At 39.5% G+C, this 22,518-nt stretch overlaps 1 protein-coding gene across 1 annotated transcript in view; it reads right to left on the reverse strand.

The window, feature by feature from the left end:
- The window catches only part of LOC122673383 (cytochrome c oxidase subunit 7B2, mitochondrial), a 125,971-nt gene extending 116,783 nt beyond the window's left edge, over positions 1-9,188 (reverse strand). The window contains exon 1 of the mRNA XM_043871114.1: positions 9,073-9,188. The gene's annotated coding sequence lies outside the window, so the exon portion shown is untranslated. The remainder of the gene's footprint in view (positions 1-9,072) is intronic.
- Positions 9,189-22,518: the final 13,330 nt, after the last annotated feature.

Genomic DNA, 22,518 nt, shown 5'->3' on the forward strand with positions numbered 1-22,518 from the left:
CTGCCACTGCCTTCTTCTCTAATGATGGTACTAAACTGCCCTTATCCAGAAGGATAATAACACTTACCTTCTCCAAAGCCAAAGGTTACATCATAGGATAGGTATGTAAGTACTAGACGAAAGTACTGTGGGGACTACTCCTAGGTATTTACATTTCAAGGAGGAATGAGACCCACTACTTAAGAGACATCACCTCTATGTCTGAGCTGTACAAGGCTATCTGACTTCTGCAGAGATTTTACTGACAGACCAGTGTTTTATAGTTGAGTCAGGCGCAGTAAGTTTCCAAGGAGACTCCTTTAGGAGGGGAGGAAGACAGCTACTTCCTTACATCTTAATAAGTAGAGGAACAAACATCTTATCATGTTCTTCACCTATGAACAAATTGGCGACTTGACTAAAACAACTAACTTGGCTCTTACTGTGTCACAAATGTTAAGGTCAGGGGTAGGGGTAGTGCTTTTATTATTTACAAAAATCTGTCACTGATGAAAAACATCCAAGTGCTCATTCAGAACAAAATTAATAAAGATGAATATTAAAAACCCAAAACTCAACATGATGTGACTTCATAGTCTTGGCAGTTCTAAACACTCAGGTGTACAATATATAACTTACTTTATTTCTACATCTCAGTATTTCTGCTTCTGAGAATGTCGAACACAAAACTTCAATTTTAGTTTTAAATTTAGACTTTTCTGTTATTTCACATTTCAGAAAAATTATATGCAACATTAAATCATCAAGGCTGGTATGCAAATGACCCTTGTTCATTTTTCTATACATATCTTATGGAGATATAACTCATATATATTCCCTCCACACAGTTATTAAACAGATTGCTACTGAGCATGTATTGAGTGTACTGAATGGTGATGTCCTTGCTGACTTGATTCTCAGTTCAATTATGAGGCAAAATCCAGCATCTGAAATTTCAGTTCAACCATCCCATTGTCCTTATCATGCACTTTTCACCTTGATGGAGTTGGAGGTGAGGAAGGTCAATAATTGACATTCCTACTCAGTTTTTGAAGAATTACAAAAGGGCTTACTGAATTGGCTTAATTGAGAGATCCAAATATTACTTTTGGGTCTGATTAAAGCAGATAGTGGAGACTGCAGTTTACCTATTAATATGTTTTCTAGTACTGAATCCAGAATTATGCTGTTTCCCTTTTAGTCTCAGGAATAAGGTACTGGCGACAGTCCTTCTTCCACCCTTGTAAAACAGGAAAGCAGAGCAGCTTCCTGAGGACAGTTCAATTCCAAAAACAAGTGAAAATAAAGGGGTTCCTAGTTTCTCCTTCTCAATTCAACAATCAAATAACTCCCTGAACTACTCGGCAGAAGTTAGGTTGAAAGGTCAGACATGTTATGACAGCGGATCTTTTACATAAAGGAAACATCAGCGGTGGGCAGAAAGCATTCTACTGTCCCTTCCATACACCAATATGCTGCAGCATTCTTTCTAAACCTCTAAGCTTAATTGTGAAGCTTCAGCTCAGCTTAAGGAGTGACTTTCCCCTAGACAAAGGAATGAGTATCTTATCAAGACATTCCTGCTCCCACCATTGAGTCACCCACTCCAACTATGACTTTGGGAATTCTTCTAGAGCCACTGTTGCCAATTTAGATTTTCAAGCCCAGAATCCTTCAAAACAGGTCAAAACCCACATTAACTGAAGTCAATCTGTAGTCATTCTAAATCTAAAGCTGAAAATTTAATCCCAATTCTATTTCTTATCCCAAATTTTGACCAGCACATTCACCATTTTTATCAACAGTCCTGTAATTATATCAAAAGGCTTAAGTTCTAAGAATAAAATTCTGACATTATAGACATATTCCAACTTGAAAATAACCTCTTTAAATTATTAAATTCCCAAGGGTAAATTAAAGTCCAAAAATTAGATCACCGTGAAAGTTTAAATACAAGAAATTTTAAGGTTCAAAGAAATTTAATGTCTATGGTCAAATTCTCAGGCCTTTGTGAGCTGCAGTTTGAAAATATTAAAATCAAATTGCTAGTAGAAAGTCCAAAACTCATGTTGATGAATTTATTCTACTTTTTCTCACTCAGAGGTATTCTCAGTGTCTGAAATGGGTATAGTTTCTTCAAGGATTCATAAATTGTACCATGTCAAAGACAGGTAAAAAGACATGTTTTTACTATAGACATCTTAAAGAATCCAAAAAGTAGTCATCTGAAAAAAAATAAAGTTGAATCTGTATCTTACTTCATGACCACTGACAAACTCAAAAAGAATCAAAGATTTAATGTACAAAGGAAAAAAGGGAACCATGAAAGTACTAAAGAAAACAAATTTCTTTATAAACTTGGAGAAATACATTTCCAAGTATGACTCAAAATTCATAAAAGAAAATACTGATATATTTTACTACATTAAAAAAATAAGTAGGGTCAAAAGACAAATGACTGACATGGGAAAAACATGTGAAACTCACATCAGAGACAAAAGTAATATCTTCTTCATATAAAAAGAGCAGCTGGATACCAAACAGAAATAAAACACTAAGGTTTCCCTAGAAAAAGGACAAAAACCAAGAGCCAGTTCACAGAAAAATTCAAGTGGCCCTTAAACAAATGGAAAGATATCAAACTCATTTGTGTCCTATTATTATACAATGAATGCAAATTAAAACAACACTGAAGTAACATTTTTCACTTATCAGATTGGCAAAAATCTCAACATTTCATAATATTATTAATAAGGCTATTGCGAAGCATAAAAGCAGAATGCAAAATGTAAAAGACTTACGAGATTTGGCAATATATAAACAATGATATCTACATGAAAATACTGTAGGAACATCTACGAAATATAATTTTATTGCTCATACTTCATGAGAAAAGTTCAACAGTGGTCCATCAGACAAAAACATTCATGTGAAGAATTGGATATTAAGTGCTTAAGTGTTGCCAACATTGGTCTCTTGAAATGGAGAGCATTAGTTTCTGAATAAAATTCCATATATAAGATCTGGATGAATTTGGTAGCCAAGTTTAACATATATTTGATGAATAATGGAAGCTGTAACTGATTGGATACATGGTCCATTGGCAATATTTGAAATCGTTTATTCATAGCTCAGTCGGTGGGGAATCTGCCTGCAATGCGGGAGGACCTGGGTTTGATTCCTGGGTTAGGAAGATTTCCTGGGGAAGGAAATGGCAACCCACTCCAATGCTCTTGCCTGGAGAATCCCATGGACAGAGGAGCCTGGCAGGCTACAGTCCACGGGGTCACAAGAGTCAGACACAACTTAGCGACTAAACCACCATCACCAAACAATGTTATATATGCATTTAACTTTTGATCCAAAAAATCAAGTCTCAGAATTTATACTACAGATAACTTGCCAAAAATGACAAGTATATAAGCTTATTACCACACTATTATTTTTAATTGCAAAAGAAGAGAAATCACAAAAGTGTCTATCAACAGGGGAATATTTAAATAAACTATGATACATTCACATAGCAAATATTCATGCTACAGCTATATTCATATTTTATACCATGAGAAAGAAGCTCTCTACCTATTGATATGGAAGTATTTCTATAATGAGCAACTAAGGGAAAAAACAGGATGGAGAACAGCATATAAAATTTGACTTCTTTTGCAGAGAAAAGGCAAAATTAAAAATATGTATTCATATATGCATGCAATTGCATTTAAAAAATGAAACAGGAAACATACATAACACGGGACCTAATAAAGAGTTTAGCTAACTTCCTGTTGTTCAGTCACTCAGTCATGTCTGATTCTTTGCAACCCCAGGGACTGCAGCACACCAGACTTCCCTGTCCTTCACCATCTTCCAGAGCTTGCTCAAACTCATGTCCATTAAGTCAGTGATGCCATCCAACCATCTCATCCTCTGTCGTTCCCTTCTCCTCTGTCTTCAATCTTTCCCAGCATCAGGGTCTTTTCTATGACTCAGATCTTTGCATCAGGTGGCCAAAGTACTGGAGTTTCAGCTTCAGCATCAGTCTTTCCAATGAATATTTAGGATTGATTTCCTTTAGGATTGACTGCTTTCATCTCCTTGCAGTCCAAGGGACTCTCAGGAGTCTTCAATACCACAGTTCAAAAGCATCAATTCTTCAGCGCTCAGCCTTCTATATGGTCCAACTTCCACATCCATACATGACTACTGGAAAAACCATAGCCTTGACTAGACAGACCTTTGTTGGCAAAGTAACATCTCTGCCTTTTAGCATGCTGTTTAGTTTGGTTATAGCTTTTCTTCCAAGGAGCAAGCGTCTTTTAATTTCATGGCTACAGTCACCATCTGCAGTGATTTTGGAGCCCAAGAAAAAAAAAGTCTCTCACTGTTTCCATTGTTTCCCCATCTATTTGCCATGAAGTGATGGAACTGGATGCCATGATCTTAGCTTTTTGAATGGTGAATTTTAAGCCAGTTTTTCACTCTCCTCTTTCACTTTCATCAAGAGTCTCTGTAGTTCCTCTTCACTTTCTGCCATAAGTGTGATGTCATCTGCATACCTGAGTTTATTGATATTTCTCTCAGCAATCTTGATTCCAGCCTGTGCTTCATTCAGCCCAGCATTTCACATGATGTCCTCTATATATAAGTTAAATAAGCAGGGTGACAATATACAGCCTTAATGCATTCCTTTCCCAATTTGGAACCAGTCTGTTGTTCCATGTCCGTTTCTAACGGTTGCTTCTTGACCTGCATACAGGTTTCTCAGGAGGCAGGTAAGATGGTCTGGTATTTCCATCTCTTTAAGAATTTTCCACATAGTCTGACTCAAACCAAACTACCTGGGTCTGTCTCTCGCACTTACAAATTAATTCAACTTTTTTAGACAATCTATAAAATGGGAATTGTAGGAATTCTTACTTTATGGGATTGATGCACAAAAATAATGAGTTAACAACTACAAAGTACACAGGACAATATTGGGCATTTACGAACGATTATCATAATGTTTGTTAAACAGTTGCTGCTTCTGTTCAGTGGCTAAGTTGTGTTTGACTCTGCGACTCCCTGGACTGTAGCCTGCCAAGCTCCTCTGTCTAAGGAATTTCCCAAGCAAGAATACTGGATTGGGTTGCCATTTCCTTCTCCAGGGCATCTTCTCTACACAGGGATCAAATCAGGGTCTCTTGCTTGGCAGGCAAATTCTCTGCCCCTGAAGCACCTGGGAAATCCAGGTTAAACAAGTAAATATTATAAGTACAACTTGCAAGGAATATAACAGAAATGACATTTATAAATGTATATTTTTTTTAGTTTTTGAGTTTGGAATGTATGATTCAAAAATAATAGTAAATTAACATATAAACTTAAAACTGGCCCACAGCACTAAAATTTAAATATAAGACATTCCCAGATTCTAGACTAGATATCCCCCTAAAACACTGTGTTCTTAAAAATCAGAATTGGTGGCACAAGTGGTAAAGAATCCACCTACCAAAGCAGGAGACACAAGAGATGCAGGTTCGATCCCTGAGTTGGGAAGATCCCCTGGTGTAGGAAATGGCAACCCACTCCAGAAGTCTTGCCTGGAGAATCCCCTGGACAGAGGAGCCTAGCAAGCTACAGCCCATAGGTCACAAAGAGTTGGACAGGACTGAGAGACTGAGTATGCACGAAAAGGAAGAAGTATACCTAGAAATATTCTTGGTTTTAGCTTCATCTGGATGCTTGTAAGTCTGTATGAGCAGTACAGATTCCAGAAAACTATTAGTACATTAATTATGACACTATGGACTCATCAATCTAGGCACAAAAATGCATTTAGCATACCACTGCCTCTCTTGGACTGACATTTGAGACATTCCTGACTTGCAGAAAAGTTTAAAATTCTTCAATCAAGATCAACAGATTTTATTTGAAGTATAATTTTTCCATCTGCAACATACTTTTAAAACCTCTTCATTTCTGTTCTCTCCTTTAACTTCCAGTTTTTGACACTCTGTTACTACTGGAAGTGAAAACTCTATCTCATGAAATAAGCCTTACTGTCTCCAGAAAGCAGGTATTTTCAATCCTGTATGACAGTGGCTCTTTCCACTGCCTCTTGCCACAGAACGGCTTAGCTGGTGAAACCTGTATCTCAGACAGGGTTTCCTTTCTATCTTATTTATTTTGGCTGAAAAATCACTCTCAACAGTTGATTCCTGAAGTGAAGCTGCAATTGATGCTTCTGAAGCCTGAGAGCCTAGGGGCCCACTGAGAACTAACAGCCCTTCCATATGCTCCCGCAGGCAGTGTCTTTCATCACTGAAGTGTTCAGGCCTTGAATAGTATTTTTTTTCTGCTACACATTTTTCTACAGCAATAAAATATGCCTCTACTTTTTATTTTCCTATACCTTTCAGAAAGTTGTAGTTAATTTGCTAACCATTTAATCTGTTTCAAAACTTGAGTTTCTAACTGCTTAACCTGCTTATTAATTTGGTCTCTTCTCCAAAATATAAAGGATTATTGCCGTTTGCTAGAAATGAATACTTGCCTTCCTTTTTATCTTTTCTAGACATCAGGGTTTGTTTTTTTTTTCTTCTTCTAATTTCTTCCCCCATTTCTTAAATTCCAAAATCATTTCAACTATCAGTGATGAAATCACTATATTCTGAGTTTACTACAAGAATCTGCTGTTTAAGCAAATTTCTCATCCCCCACTTCTCTGAGATGGATAATTTCACAAAAAAGACTTTTCCCCCATCAGACTGATATCAAGTCCATGCAAACTTAAATTTCACTCATGTTCTTGCCTTGCTCCTTGCAATATGCCTTATCTTGCTGAGCCTTGTCTTGAGTCCTAATTCTTGGGCATATTCCTTTAAGGCACAAACTAAGTACATCTCTCTGCAAACCTACAAAGATTACAGTACCTGAATATCACCTAATGATACTTTGTATATTCTACACATCTTCCTACTTTTCTCACTGTTTAAGATTCTGTTCTAATGTACTTAACATCATTTTCTTACCTCAATTGTTTCTTGACTCTCTTCGAAGGAAACATTTCATTTGAGACCCTGCCTCTTTCTCTTTTTGATTAATTTGGGACCTGGGGACCTATTTCAATCTAGTAACAACTAAACACCTCTCCCTTTTCCTATACTCTATTGAACAGCATTTACATCCCCTTGCCTCTCTATTTCTCTCTTAGAGATGTCTATTGGAACTTCAAAGTGTTATTTTCTATGTCACCTTTGTCAATTCACTCCATAATTTCTCAAGTTTTCTTCCAAAATAAGTTTTATTCTCCTCCAGTTTTCTTTTGTTTCCATGGTTCATTTGTTTCCCTTGTTCTATATTAACCTGAAGCACAAATTTTAAATTACTTGAATACCTCAAGCTAAGCAAATACAATCACTAGAACCAGAGAATCCCAAGCACAAGCCTATCTGACTTGTTTTGTTACACACTATTTTTGCAATAGTTTTATCGAGTTAGTTTTATCGAGTTATCTCTCCTTCTGAATTTAAGAAGTTATATGCTCTTTATCGGCTTCCCTAGTGGCTCTGCTGCTGCTGCTGTCACTTCAGTCGTGTCCGACTCTGTGCGACCCCACAGACGGCCGCCCACCAGGCTCCCCCGTCCCTGGGATTCTCCAGGCAACAACACTGGAGTGGGTTGCCATTTCCTTCCCCAATGCAGGAAAGTGAAAAGTGAAAGGGAAGTCGCTCAGTCATGTCCGACTCTTCGTGACCCCATGGACTGCAGCCCACCAGGCTCCTCCATCCATGGGATTTTCCAGGCAAGAGTACTGGAGTGGGGAGCCATTGCCTTCTCCGCTCTGGTGGCTAAGCGGTAAAGAATTTGCCGGCAATGCAGGAGACCAAAGCTCGATCCCAGCATCAGGAAGATCCTCTGGAGAAGGAAGTAAGAACCCACTCCAGTATTCTTGCTTGGGAAATCCCACAGACAGAGAAACCTGTCACAAAAGAGTTGGACATGACTGAGGGACTAAACAACAAGAAGATACACTTTACAGTAAGGAGTACCCCCCCTTTTTTTTTTTTTTTTAAATTTTGATATCCATCAACCTCCTATTGGTGGAGTCACAATTTGAATCTCAGCAGTGAAAAGTCATGGTCAGACTGTATGAAATTATCAAATTTAGAGCCACTTGAGATCAAGAGATAAGTGGTGGTGGTTTAGTCACTAAGTCCTGTTGTATCTCCCCGAAGAGATAGAAGCAATTTTTAAACACAGAACAAGTCACATGACTCCTAGATTTGTCCCTCTGTTTCCTCTCTTGACTCTGAAGGGGACTCAAAACAATATAAAAAAATAACCAGAATTTCAGCATATTTTCTCTGCCACAACCTAAGCCTAGCACTAAATACATCCTGCAGATACTGCTGATTACAGTAGAAATACTTCGAGACCTAAAAAAGGCTGGCACACAAACAGACTCTCTATAATCAAACCCTTGTCTCTGACAAGGCTACTTAGAAATAATCAAATATGCAGAATTTAAGGTCAAGCAGCAGCAACTATTTGGCAAGGGTGCATTTAATAAGGATATCTCAGTGGTACTGATCAGATGTTCTTGCTGAGCCCTTGAAAGCTTGCCTACCTTTGCTTACACCCCAAAGTATGCAAACTTGCCCGCTACAGAAATCGGCGTCTGCTTATATAAAAGCAGCCACTCTCCTGTAAACAAAATTGCCATAAGATAGAACGGCCCCTTACCACTGAAAATATGTGATCACAGCTCCCTACAGCCGAAAATATGTGGTCAGTGCCTAGTCCAACACTGACCAATACCTCCCACTCTAGCCATGCCATAGGCATGCGCCCGAAGTGTTACTTCATAAACATTCTAAAACACAGGATTTCTCTTTTTCATTTTCTCTTTACTCCCATTCTATATTCTAGATGTCTGCATGTGAGAAGGGTACCGTAAGTAACGTCTCTCTCGTCCCTTGAGAGAAATGAGAAAAAAAAAAAAAAGTGGCAGGAAAACCAAAATATTTCCTTACAACTGCTAGAGAAGGTACTTCATTAAGTGTGGCTTATAACCGTAGGCTTACTGATACTGAACTCCAGAATTAGACTTACCAACCACTGCCCAGACAGCATCCAACGGAAGATGGCGCAGAAGCGAACTCCCCGCCTGCCACCTTTACCGCCTGGGGGTCCGGGGCCGAGTGAGGTGGGAACCTATTAGAGATCGCTCCTCCCTAAAAGGAAAGGAATGGGCGGGTCCAATCCCGACTTCCTCTTTCAGTACTGACCAATCAGATAGCTAATTGCTGCAGGCTATACAGGAAGACGTCCGAAAATAGAGAACCGTTAAAGGTGTTGTTCTTGTATGGGTCCCTCCATAGTAAAGGAAACAGCATTGAGACCAGAGTTACTGTTCCTCAGCATAACGCATGGTCTTTCCAGTGGGAATCTTTTCCTTTTTTGTCACAGCGATCTTTTGGCAAGCTCTCTGGTTCTTTCTTTCGGTTACATCTTAATCCCACCTGGCCATGAGGGAAATTTGAAAGTGCCTGTAATCAGAGAATGAGCCACAAGTCTTGCAGTGTATCTGACCTCTCCTAAGCATGCCAGGTTATTAATGATGGCAACCATATGTTTTCCAAGCTAGGACCCCTGAAAGTGAAAGGGGACAATAAAATAAATTAAACTTATAATTTTTTGAGATTTTATATTGGTGAATTTAGTATAGAGAGCAATTCAAAATTCATTTTTTAAAATAAAATTATTTCTCAAAGTTAAACTATATTTAAGCAAAAACTTTAAGATGTCTTCATTATAATATGAATATTAAAAACAGCAAAATGGTAATTCTTGACAAACCTTAATGTATTTTAATTAGTTTCAGCCTATATTGTCTGTAATACTGTGTCACTAATATTTTCCTGAAGAATACATTTTTAATATGGTGTTACTGTTTTAAATTTTTTTAATTGCCTACAGTCTTGTCAAATATGTGTTTTATGGTTGATATATGGGAAATTTTGACATCTTTAATTTAGTCCTCACTGTGGATAATATTTTAAATTTAGAAAATAAACTCAGAGAAATTATGCTAAACAGAAAATCTCATTTCCAGTTTTTCTTAAAATATATAATTTTCAGTCCAAATATTTTCCCAAGTACTGTCTTTTTTGCCTCTACTCAAAGTAACAATCTTCAGCAAACATTTGTATGACACAAGTTTCATAAAATAAGCTTTCCATTATTTATGATCTTTTTGAAGGTTTTGCCAAACTTAGATGCTGCAAATTGGAAAGCCTCTTAAATTTCATTTACTTTCTATAAGAATGCAAATTTATCCTGTTTTAATAGGCACTCCATCAAAAGATTCTTCACATGAGTTAAAATATCCCAAGGAATAATTATAGAATGTCAAAATTAAATCTTATATTATGCATCATTTAAAATTCATTAGAACTTGATTAGGTTATTCCTTTATTTTGGAGAGGTAAATAAAAATGTCTTTCTTGTGTCACAAGCTCTTTTTCAATAACTGTAATATCTTCAAAATCTGAATTCCATTAGCACAGCTTTTGAACTGTTTAAAATTTCTAAATGAATTTTAAATAATGCAATAAAATTTTTAAATTTGGTTTACAGAAAATTGAGTAGCTTTGTAGATAATTAAATTTATTTAAAAATGTATTTTTAAAGAATTAAATATTCATAAGGAGAAACCAAAGAGAGAAAACATATGCTATTGTGTTTGAGTGGTTTTTTTTTTTTTTGGTAACCAATTCTGGTTTTATCACAAAATGTTTTGCAGTTTAATTCATTAAACTGCTATATACACTAGTAATTCATGGATGCTCTAGTTCCTCATATAAAACCCCATAGTATATGCATATAACCTAACCTATGTACATTCTCTCATATACTTTAAATTATCTCTAGATTACTTATAATATTTGAAGCAATGTAAATGCTATATAAATAGTTACCTGTGTATCACAAATTTAAGTTTTTCTTTTCATAAATTTCTGAAATTTTTTTTCAAATATTTTCAATCTGTGGTTGGTTGAATCTGTGGATGTGGAATCTGCAGATACTGAAGGTCAACTATATACAGGCATATCTCAGAGATATTGCAAGTTCAGCTCAAGACCACCAGAACAAAGCAAATATCAAATAAATCAAGTTACACAAATTTTTTGGCTTCCCAGCACATATAAAATTTATGCTTAAGTACTCTGTAGTCTATTAAATGTACAATAGCATTATATCTAAAAAAGACAATGTGTATACCTTAATTAAAATTTAAAGATACACCTTAATTAAGAAATATTTTATTGCTAAAATATGCTAGCCATCATCTGAGCCTTCAGCAAGTTGTAGTAGTAACATCAAAGATCACTAATCCAGATCACTATAGCAAATATAATAAAATGAAGAAGTTTGACATATTCCCAGAATTACTGAAATGTGCCACAGAGACACGAGGTGGTCAGATGTTGTTGGAAAAATGTCTCCAATAGATTTGCCCAAAGGAGAGTTGGCGCAAACCTCCAAGTTGTAAAAATCTCAGTATCTACAAAACACAATGACATGAAGCACACACCCACAGAAAAAACCAAGGTATATCTGTACCTAACAATATTTGTGAAGTTAGACAATTAACAGCTTACAAATCAGTTGCAGTTGGGATGCGTTTATGAATTATGTACGTACCACAGCCAATTCTGAGGATATAGTCATTGCATATATTTCTCAGTTAAGAATTTTTATCTTTTACTAGGATCTTACGACCTGCCCAATTTAAATTCATATCATTGCAGATAATTTTATTTTAAACATAATCCTTTTAATATAAAATTACATTCACAAAAATAGTATATGTTTTACTTTTGAGGAATGAATTTTCAAGTTTTATTTATTTATTTTTTTTCAAGTTTTAATGTGATTCCACAAGCTGAATAGTAAAGAAAAAGCATGGGAATTTACTTATTTTCTACTTGAAGCACCAGAAAGTAATAAAATACAAAACCGGCCTTATGTAATAGCCAATATATCAAACTGCATACACTAAAAAATTTGAGATTAAAAATAATAAAAACTAACTAGATAAATAGTCATTTGCTCTAAAGGAAAATATCTATTTCACAATGAAATGTGTGCATGCACCTTCTGAGGCCATGTGTGGGTTAATTTTTTATCTTCCAGTACAGTCTTCTTAAAATAACTGTAACTGGACATGGAACAACAGACTGGTTCCAAAAAGGAAAAGGAGTACATCAAGGCTGTATATTGTCACCCTGATTATTTAACTTATATGCAGAGTACATCATGAGAAATGCTGGGCTGGAAGAAGCACAAGCTGGAATCAAGATTGCTGGGAGAAATATCAATAACCTCAAATATGCAGATGACACCACCCTTATGGCAGAAAGTGAAGAGAAACTAAAAAGCCTCTTGATGAAAGTGAAAGAGGAGAGTGAAAAAGTTGGCTTAAAGCTCAACATTCAGAAAACTAAGATCATGGCATCACTTCATGGCAAATAGATGGGGAAACAGTGGAAACAGTGTCAGACTTTATTTTTCTGGGCTCCAAAATCACTGTGGATGGTGATTGCAGCCATGAAATTAAAAGACGCTTACTCCTTGGAGGGAAAGTTATGACCAACCTAGACAGCATGTTAAAAAGCAGAGACATCACTTTGCCAATAAAGGTCCATCTAGTCAAGCCTATGGTTTTTCCAGTGGTCATGTATGGATGTGAGAGTTGCACTGTGAAGAAAGCTGAGCGCCAAAAATTTGATGCTTTTGAACTGTGGTGTTGGAGAAGACTCTTGAGAGTCCCTTGGATTGCAAGGAGATCTAGCCAGTCCATCCTAAAGGAGACCAGTCCTGGGTGTTCATTGGAAGGAATGATGCTGAAGCTGAAACTCCAATACTTTGGCCACCTCATGCAAAAAGTTGACTCATTGGAAAAGACTCTGATGCTGGGAGGGATTGGGGGCAGGAGGAGAAGGGGACAACAGAGGATGAGATGGCTGGATGGCATCACTGGCTCAATGGACATGAGTCTGAGTAAACTCAGGGAGTTTGTGATGGACAGGGAGGCCTGGCGTGCTGCGATTCATGGGGTCCCAAAGAGTTGGACATGACTGAGTGACTGAACTGAACTGAACCTTTGAAATAAATGCTGATGATTCTTTTGCAAATCTATCACTTCTGGCTTTCGTAGTGATATCACTAATGTTCTCATTATGGATGATAAATGGTGACAAGTATTTGTGTACTTAATATTTATAAGCTTTCTTAAAAACAGAAATTTAATATTTAAAATCTCATTTAATATGCACTCTCCTTTTTTAAGTCTGATTTTTTTTATGAAAAGCCTTATTGCAAATTAAAATTGTACTAAATAATAAAGTACTTTATTATAATATATAATAAATGACGAAACAACTGTAACAAGAAAATTCAGCTTATTATGCAGGAGCTCAAGAGTAGTATAAGTTAGCCTCAGTTGCCCAGGCTTGTTTTGTGTACCTTATCTGCAACGTTTCACTGAGTACATCCTTTGGCCTCTAAGGGAGGACCACTGTCTCTCAAAGGCCTGTTGAACCAGGTCACAGCAGGATGGTACCCCAACAGAACAGTAAGCAGAACAGCATCAGAAAGCTTGCTCACCATGACCCAAGACCAGAAGAAGTTAGTTCTCTTAGCTGCCCTGAGCTGCTAATGTCCCAGATCATGTTGCTTTATTAGTATCTTACCTAATATTCTTAATGGAAAGATGTTGGTTATATTGGGTCTAGAAAGACAAGAACCAGAGACAATCTACTGCTGGTTGTTTCTGAGGTTCAATCATGCATAAGAAACAAAATCAGAATTTTGTTTATTATACATGTTTCACATTTCTAAATGAGACCATGGTAGAAGTCAGAAGAATAAAGCTAAGATCCAACAAATCGCTGATTTATTTTAGCACAAACAAAAAGACTAATTTTTAATCAAATATTAAAAATCTGGGATCAATACTATCTTGGACAAGATGCCATGAAATGGGATATACAATCTTTTCTGTGGCACACTTCTGTGAGCCTGACACTTTCAGAAAGTCTTCAGAAAAGGTGTGGAAGCAATCCCCTTTGAAAAAATCTTCTCCAACTCAACTACATATATTTTGTGTACATTCCTCCCTTTACAGTTATTTCTAACCATGTAGATTTTTTTTGTGTTCCATCATAGAGCTTAACTTTAGAAGTGAAAATTGGCACCCTGTATTACCTCTCGTCTTTTCCTACATTTTTATTTTCTCTATCTCTCTGACTAACCTAGAATATAAAAAGCAGAGACATTACTTTGCTGACAAAGGTTCATCTAGTCAAAGCTATGGTTTTTCCAGTAGTCATGTATGGATGTGAAAGTTGGACCATAAAGAAAGCTGAGCACCGAAGAACTGAAGCTTTTGAACTGCAGTGTTGGAAAAGAATCTTAAGAGTCCCTTGGACTGCAAGGAAATCTAACCAGTCAATCCTAAAGGAAATCATTCCTGAATATTCACTGGAAGGACTGATGCTGAAGCTGACGCTCCAATACTTTGGCGACCTGATGGGAAGAACTGACTCGTTGGAAAAGACCCTGATGCTGGGAGAGATAGAAGGCAGGAGGAGAAGCGGGTGACAGAGGATGAGATGGTTGGATGGCATCACTGATTTGATGGACATGAGTTTGAGTATGCTCTGGGAGCTGGTGATGAACAGGTAAGCCTGGCTGCTGCAGTCCATGGGGTTGCAAAGGGTCTGACACAACTGAGCGACTGAACTGAACTGAACCGAACCTCCGAAACCAATTTAAAAATATCTTTGTTTCAAATTGCCACTTTAACCAGTTCAAGTGCCCGTTCACTAAGGTCTGGAGTCAGTTAGTTAAATAAAGGGCTGGTTAAGGGGATGGTGCAACAGGAGCAGAAAAACACATCTCCACTGTCGCAATCCCAAACTCTGATGTCCGTTTACTTAGCTGTGCTGCCATTTTTAGCTAAGGTTTAGGAAGAAGCCACCCTGCCCCAGTAATTCTTTTCCCTGGGACCTGAATGACCTCTAATTTTTACACCCTGTTGAGAGCAACATATGTGACCCAATTCTCTCACAGTCTTGTTTCGTGTTTTAAAACAAAGATATGTACCCTCGATGGATTTTGTGAAAGAACAAGTGTTTCTTCCTCCAGGTCCTCTCTGAATTGATCTTTAACTATTAGGTAATGGTGGCATATGCAACAGCATTCCAAACGATGCAAGCCAATGGGGAATAGAGCTGGGGTGTCTTTTTCATAGGTTGGAATTCTCCACTGATTATAACGCTAATTGTTCAAATACCATTTTTTTTAGCATTGTAATATTGAGAATCTAGGGCAAATGTATCTAAATTCCACAGAGGTCATCAACTGCCAAGAAGGCATGAAATGTTGGGATTCATTGAATAGGCCCCTGAATAGTGTTAATATATGTGACAGATTAAAGATGGCTATAACCCTTTGACACAGCTCCCACTGAGAGGCAAGGTTTGAGTCCCCTCTTCTTGAACCTGAAAGGACTCCACTTTGACCTAGAGAATACGGCACAAGCATCATAACTGTGCCAGTTTGTAGGATGCACATTGATAGACTTGCTGCTTCCACTTCCTATCTCTTGGAATGCTTGCTGCAGGGAAAGCTAGCTGCCCTGTATAAAATCTGATTTATGAGACTACCTTGTCATGGCAAGGCACAAAATGGCCACATACAGAGAGGCATCCTCAAATAACCACCGTAATTGTGGGCCTGTCAGTCTAGGCATTAGGCCTGTGAGTATGAAAACTTTCCTATGGCCCCATCTTCACCTGCCGTGTGACTGCAACTGTATCTGAGACTGCAAGTGAGAACTACTCGGTTGAGCCAAATGGACAACAAAGGTAAATAATAAATTGATATTTATAAGCCACCAAATGTCAGGGAAGTTTGTTAGCCTCAGTTGATAACTGAGAATAAAACCCATCATTTACTGAGCATTTAACTATGAGCCAGGTATGTTTCAAAACATATTCACATGAATCAGGTCATGAGGTGAGTTGATTCACATCAGAACCACTCTTCAGGTGATTATTGTCATTTGACTGACGAGGAAACTGAACAGCAATGAGATTAAATAATATGTCTAATGTCACACACCCCTAAGTGATCCACAAACCTAGAGCTCCTGAACTGGCACTATGTTAACCTACTTCTAGGCAGTAGATTGTCACTTTAAATATCTTAGTTCATTGTCTCTCACTTACAAGATTGTGTTTGTATGTATATGTGGGTACCTGCTTAATAATTTGTGCCAGCATGGATTGACTTGATTGAAAATATTTTCAGCTTCATCATATCAGATGACAAGACATATATAAACTCTGAAGACACTATAAATCTTAAATTTAAAAGTAAAATCAATAGTATTAATACAAAAATATATCTATATTGTACACATATGTTTCCATTACTCACATAGTACCAGACATGTTACTTTCCTCAAGTGAGTAAAGTAAGTGAATAAAAATCACAGGTATATAAGTGCCATCCATATATCATGTAGACTTAAAAGTAATATTAACACATTGCAAGTAAAATACTGGATCAGCCTGGCATGCTACAGTTCATGGGGTCACAAAGAGACGTGACTGGGAAACAAACATTTCATTTTATTTTCATCTCTGCCCTTCCTCTGTTTTCATTTCCACAGTTTCTATCTTTGTGTGTGTGTGTGCTCCGTCGTGTCTGACTCTTTGTGGCACCATGGACTAGAGCCTGCCAGGCTCCTGTACCTGGGCTTATCCTGGCAAGAATAATGGAGCAAGTTGCCATTTCCTTCTCCAAGGGATCTACCCAACCCAAGGATCAAACCTGTGTCTCTTGTGACTCCTGCATTGTAGGCAGATTCTTTACCACTGAGCCACAGGGGAAGCCCAGCTTTCTATCTTTACATTGTTATTACATAATAATATAAAAATCAATTTGTGTTCCTACAAAGTCATTTCTTGCCAATCAGGCAACAGGTTGGAGAAACGATTGATTTAATTTTCCATTTATATCCACAAAGCCAACAACACCCAATACAGGTAGCTAGGTCAGCAACAATTTGATTTTTCCACACCACATGGTGGCTCAGAGGTTAAAGCGTCTGCCTCCAATGCGGGAGACCCGGGTTCGATCCCTGGGTCAGGAAGATCCCCTGGAGAAGGAAATGGCAACCCACTCCAGTACTCTTGCCTGGAGAATCCCACGGACAGAGGAGCTTGGTAGGCTACAGTCCACGGGGTCACAAAGAGTCGGACACGACTGAGCGACTTCACTTCACTTCTTCAAACATCTATGTCTCTGTGCAAACAGTTCAGAAATAAGAACAACAGCAAGCTTGAATATACATCATGTTATATTAACTGAAAGAGACTCTTCTCATTTTATCTTCTCCAATTTATTGCTGTGGCCCAAGTTTAACTTTTAATTTTGTAAGATTTGAAAACTGATCTAAATGTAGTAGAATGGCATCCCTGCTATATAAAGTATTTCATTTTGCTCCTGGCCAATTTCAAAAACTATTGTTGAACTTCGTTCACAATGCTTCTTACCAGGGTTTCTAACTTTTTTTTCACTCTCTTACATCTCTGATACCACTTTTCTCATCCTATTCTCATTATAGGAAGGAATTTGGTACACTCAATGAGTAGTGCACTAAAGTAAGGTTTTCATAGAGTGACAGTGTATGTCAGTGTTCTACTTCTAAAACCAGTGGAATCAACCTATTCTACTGTTAGTTAATAGAACATTTATGTGTGTGTGCATGCTCAGTTGCTCAGTCATATCCAACTCTTTGTGACTCCGTGGACTGTAGGCTGCCAGGCCTCTCTGTCCATGGGATTTCACAGACAAGTATACTGGAGTGGAAGGCCATTTCCTTCTCCAGGGAATCTTCCCCACTCAGATATGAACCCAAGCCTCCTGCATTGCAGGCAGAATCTTTGCCCCTGTGCCACAAGAAATCCCATCAAAAGTTTACAACCAAGAAATGAGTGTGAAGCTGATGCTCAACATCACTAAACACCAGGGAAATGCAAATCAAAACTGCAATGAGATGCCACCTCATGCCTGTTAGAATGACTATTGTCAAAAAAAGAAAACCAGATAAAACGTGTTGACCAAGACGGAGAGAAAAGGGAATCCTCTTGCTCTGTTGGTGGGAATACCAATTGGTGCAGCCACCATGGAAAACAGTATGGAGACTCCTCAGAAAAGTAAAAACAGAATGACCATATGATCCAGCAATTCCACACCCGGGTATTTATCCAAAGACATGAAAACAAAAATCAGAAAAGACATACACACTCCTCTGTTCATTACAGCACAGTTTATAATAGCCAAGACATGGAAGCAACCTAAATGCCTATCAACAAACAAATGGATTTAGAAATATGAGATATGTAATTGTATATAGATACATATATCAATCCACACACAATGAAATATAACTCAGCCATAAACGATAAAAAAGAAAGAAATCTTGCATTTGGTGACAACATGGATGGACCCAAAGGATATTATGATAGGTGAAGTAACTCAGACAGAGACAGAGAAAGACAAATACTATATGATTTAATGTATGTGTAGATTCTGAATGACAAAGCAAAAGAAAAAAAAAGAGAGAAAAAAGGTTGTACAGAGAATAAAAAGGTGACTGTCAGAGGAGAGAAACATGGGGAGAAAGGTACAAATTTCCAGTACAAAATAAATGAGTCATGGTTATAAAATATGCAGTATGGGAAATACAGTCAATAACTTTGTAATATCTTTATATGGTGACATATCTTAACCACACTTTTCATGGTGATTATTTTGAAATGTATAGAAATATCAAATCACTATGTTGTATAATAGAAATTAACATGTTTCAGGTCAATTATACTTCAAAACAAGACTGAGAAACAAGATCAAAAGAAGGCAAAAAAAGAGGTCGCATTTGTGGTTACCAGGAGTGGAGAGTGTGGTGGAGTGAGAATTGGGTGAAAGCATTCAAAAGGTACAAACTAGGTACATTATAGAATAAATAAAATAAAAAGTACTAGGGATATAATGTAGAACACAATGAATATAATTAACACTCCTATTAATTCATTATATTTAAAGAAAATTCTTAAAGAGATGGGAATACCAGAACTCCTTACCTGCTTCCTGAGAAACCTGTATGCAGGTCAAGAAGCAACTGTTAGAACTAGACATGGAACAACAGACTGGTTCCAAATTGGGAAAGGAGTACGTCAAGGCTGTATATTGTCACCCTGATTATTTAAATTATATGCAGAGTACATCATGCAAAATGCAGGATGGATGAAGCCCAAGCTGGAATCAAGATTGCTGGGAGAAATATCAATAACCTCAGATATGCAGATGACACCGCCCTTATGGCAGAAGGTGAAGAAGAACTAAAGAGCCCCTTGATGAAAGTGAAAGAGGAGACTGAAAAACCTGGCTTAAAGCTCAACATTCAGAAAACTAAGATCATGGCATCTGGTCCCATCACTCCATGGCAAATAGATGGGGAAACAATGGAAACAGTGACAGACTTTATTTTCTTGGGCAAAATCACTGCAGATGGTGACTGCAGACATGAAATTAAAACATGTTTGCTCCTTGGAAGAAAAGCTATGACCAACCTAGATAGCATATTAAAAAGCAGAGACGTTACTTTGCCAACAAAGGTCTGTCTAGTCAAGGCTATGGTTTTTTCAGTAGTCATGTATGGATGTGAGAGGTGGACCATACAGAAGGCTAAACACCGAAGAACTGATGCCTTTGAACTGTGACATTGGAGAAGACTCGTGAGACTCCCTTGGACTGCAAGGAGATCAAACCAGTCAACCCTAGAGGAAATCAATCTTGAATATTCATTGGAAGAACTGATGTTTTAGCTGAAGCTCCAATACGTTGGCCACCTGATGCAAAGAGCCAACTCATTAGAAAATATCCTGATGGTGGAAGAGATAGAAGGCAGGAGGAGAAGGGGATGACAGTGGACGAGATGGTTAGATGGCATCACTGACTCAATGGACATGAGTTTGAGCAAGCTCTGGGAGATGGTGAAGGACAGGGAAGGCTAGCGCGCTGCAGTCCCTGGGACAGCACAAGTTGGACACGACTGAGGGACTGAACAACACTGCTGTTTGTTGTAGATCCACGTTGTTAAGAGTTCTCATCACAAGTAAAAAGCTTCCCTATTTCTTCAGCTTTGTGTCTTTACGAAATAATGGCTATTCATTAAAATTGCTGTTGTAATCATTTAATGGTGTATGTAAGTCAAATGATTATACTGTACACCTTAAATTTATACAGTCCTGTACATCAGTTATATTTCAATAAAACCGTGGGGAGAACTTTTCAACATTAAAAAAGGATGTTTTCATCATAGTACACAACCTTAAGTTGGAATTACATGAAGGAATTTGTTTCATACTATTTTTTTAGGTAATAAATATTTTATCATTATGTATATAAAAAGCGAAATCTGTTGGCCTACTGTCCTCTTTGGCAATCAACTAATGCAAATTACTGAATGAAAAAAAAAAAAAAAAGTATCAGTTGCTGAGAGGAGCGTTGGCAAATCCCAAGGGCTTAGCGATGACTTCAGCCTCTGAAGTTTGAGGCAGACACCAGAGCAAAGCTCCCTTCATCTCTTAAGTTGTTTGAGTGCTACAGCAACTGCAGCCTCAAGGACTTGAGAGTGAGGCGTGTTTTACGGCACAGAATGTGGTCTATCTTGAATCAAGCCCTGAGCCTTGGAGTGGAAGCACTGACTCCAAGACCCTGGACTACCAGAGAACTCCAGAACTAACCCTAGGGAGTATCAGATAGTGAGAACTCACAGAAAGGAAACCACTTCAGTACAAGACCTGGCCTCACCCAGCCAGCAGTAGCACCCTGTGCAGGACGCCTCATCTGAACAACAAACAAACAAAAGCATAAACCCAGTCATCAGCAGACAGGAGTGCCCCCTCACGCAGCCTGTACCACCTCACGCAGCCTGTGCCCCCTCACTCAGCCTGTACCCCCTCACTCAGCCTGTACCACCTCACTCAGCCTGTGCCCCCTCACTCAGCCTGTGCCCCCTCACTCAGCCTGTGCCCCCTCACTCAGCCTGTACCCCCTCACTCAGCCTGTGCCCCCTCACTCAGCCTGTACCACCTCACTCAGCCTGTGCCCCCTCACTCAGCCTGTGCCCCCTCACTCAGCCTGTACCCCCTCACTCAGCCTGTACCACCTCACGCAGCCTGTACCACCTCACGCAGCCTGTACCACCTCACTCAGCCTGTGCCCCCTCACTCAGCCTGTGCCCCCTCACTCAGCCTGTACCACCTCACTCAGCCTGTGCCCCCTCACTCAGCCTGTACCACCTCACTCAGCCTGTACCCCCTCACTCAGCCTGTACCACCTCACGCAGCCTGTACCACCTCACGCAGCCTGTACCCCCTCACTCAGCCTGTACCCCCTCACGCAGCCTGTGCCCCCTCACTCAGCCTGTACCACCTCACTCAGCCTGTGCCCCCTCACTCAGCCTGTACCACCTCACTCAGCCTGTGCCCCCTCACTCAGCCTGTACCACCTCACGCAGCCTGTACCACCTCACTCAGCCTGTGCCCCCTCACGCAGCCTGTGCCACCTCACGCAGCCTGTACCACCTCACTCAGCCTGTACCCCCTCACTCAGCCTGTACCACCTCACGCAGCCTGTACCACCTCACGCAGCCTGTACCACCTGACTCAGCCTGTGCCCCCTCACTCAGCCTGTGCCCCCTCACGCAGCCTGTACCACCTCACTCAGCCTGTGCCTCCTCACTCAGCCTGTACCACCTCACTCAGCCTGTGCCCCCTCACTCAGCCTGTACCACCTCACGCAGCCTGTACCACCTCACTCAGCCTGTGCCCCCTCACGCAGCCTGTGCCCCCTCACTCAGCCTGTGCCCCCTCACTCAGCCTGTACCACCTCACTCAGCCTGTACCCCCTCACTCAGCCTGTACCACCTCACGCAGCCTGTACCACCTCACGCAGCCTGTACCACCTGACTCAGCCTGTGCCCCCTCACTCAGCCTGTGCCCCCTCACGCAGCCTGTACCACCTCACTCAGCCTGTGCCTCCTCACTCAGCCTGTGCCCCCTCACTCAGCCTGTACCACCTCACGCAGCCTGTACCACCTCACTCAGCCTGTGCCCCCTCACGCAGCCTGTGCCCCCTCACTCAGCCTGTGCCCCCTCACTCAGCCTGTACCCCCTCACTCAGTCTGTGCCCCCTTACTCAGCCTGTACCACCTCACGCAGCCTGTACCACCTCACTCAGCCTGTGCCCCCTCACTCAGCCTGTACCACCTCACGCAGCCTGTACCACCTCACGCAGCCTGTGCCCCCTCACTCAGCCTGTGCCCCCTCACTCAGCCTGTACCACCTCACGCAGCCTGTACCACCTCACTCAGCCTGTACCACCTCACTCAGCCTGTGCCCCCTCACGCAGCCT

Source organism: Cervus elaphus, chromosome 17 (genome assembly GCF_910594005.1).
Source record: "Cervus elaphus chromosome 17, mCerEla1.1, whole genome shotgun sequence".
In the NCBI taxonomy this organism is placed as follows: Eukaryota; Metazoa; Chordata; class Mammalia; order Artiodactyla; family Cervidae; genus Cervus; species Cervus elaphus.